Here is a 1,138-nt window from a genome sequence, read left to right on the forward strand (position 1 = left end):
GGTATTACAGAACTAGGGAAAACAATCATCTAAGATCACAGATATACAAAAAACTTACACGGTCTAATGATGTTAACAGAAAACACCCCTTGCAATTTTATTTATTTATTTATTTTTTTAAATCGATGTGGTGCAAAATGCCTAATCGGTTTTTTTACTATCTCGTTACCCGGATGGCTCATCGATATAAGTTTCTCTTTTGTGTTGTTCTGAAAAGATATATAATATAATATTGGCTATTATTTGGTTTTGATCAAACGGCCTACTTGATTGAGTGCGAGAAAAAAAATCCTAACTATTTACTTTTGGTTTATGTTTACTTTTGGTTTTGTGTGTACATAAAAAGTATCGATATTTCAATACGTATATGCTACTTAATGCTACTTGGGCGTTGTCAAACGTCATGTTGAGTCACATTTGGATAAAACGGAAACAAAATGTCTTGCGAGTTACATCATTTCGGATTCCGCGAAATTCAAGACATCGTTTTTGAGACACCCCAAGACAACTATGACTCGACCATTTTGCAACAGGGGGATCCCACGCATTTGACCCGACAACCATCAGAATCGGCCAACGACCGGCATATTCCCTTGCTTTAATAAATCGGATGAAACAAAACAATGAACGGTACTGTAGCTTTTGTTATTGACAGCCATTAGGGTGAAACTGTTTTTTTATGCGAATGAGCGCAGCGAAGGAGCATGAAAGTGTAAATTCATTGTAATGCGTGGTTTTGATGAAAGTGAAACTTTAGGACATACAAACGAGGAAGTTTCCTGAATTATAAAGTTCAGTCAATCAAACATCCCAATTTATAATTGTTATATTATAAACTTCATATAATCTATACTCTCTTTTCGTTGACACTAATGACCCACCAAGCACCACGACACACCCCCACATCAACCAAAACCCACTTCATCCATACTTCAACTAACATCTAAAAAAAGTTCACATGACGTCATGACAAGCTATGGTGGTTTTTCTGGCGGCCGTGTGACGTCAAGGACGCCAAGCCAGAAGTTGATCTCCCCATTTTGAGGTCAAATAGTTGGCATGCCTGAATGGATAGGCTGTGCATGGCCCTATATGACAATCAATGTAAATTTGCTGGTAGGTACAGGTACATGTGTAC

Source organism: Asterias rubens, chromosome 15, assembly GCF_902459465.1.
Source record: "Asterias rubens chromosome 15, eAstRub1.3, whole genome shotgun sequence".
NCBI lineage: Eukaryota > Metazoa > Echinodermata > Asteroidea > Forcipulatida > Asteriidae > Asterias > Asterias rubens.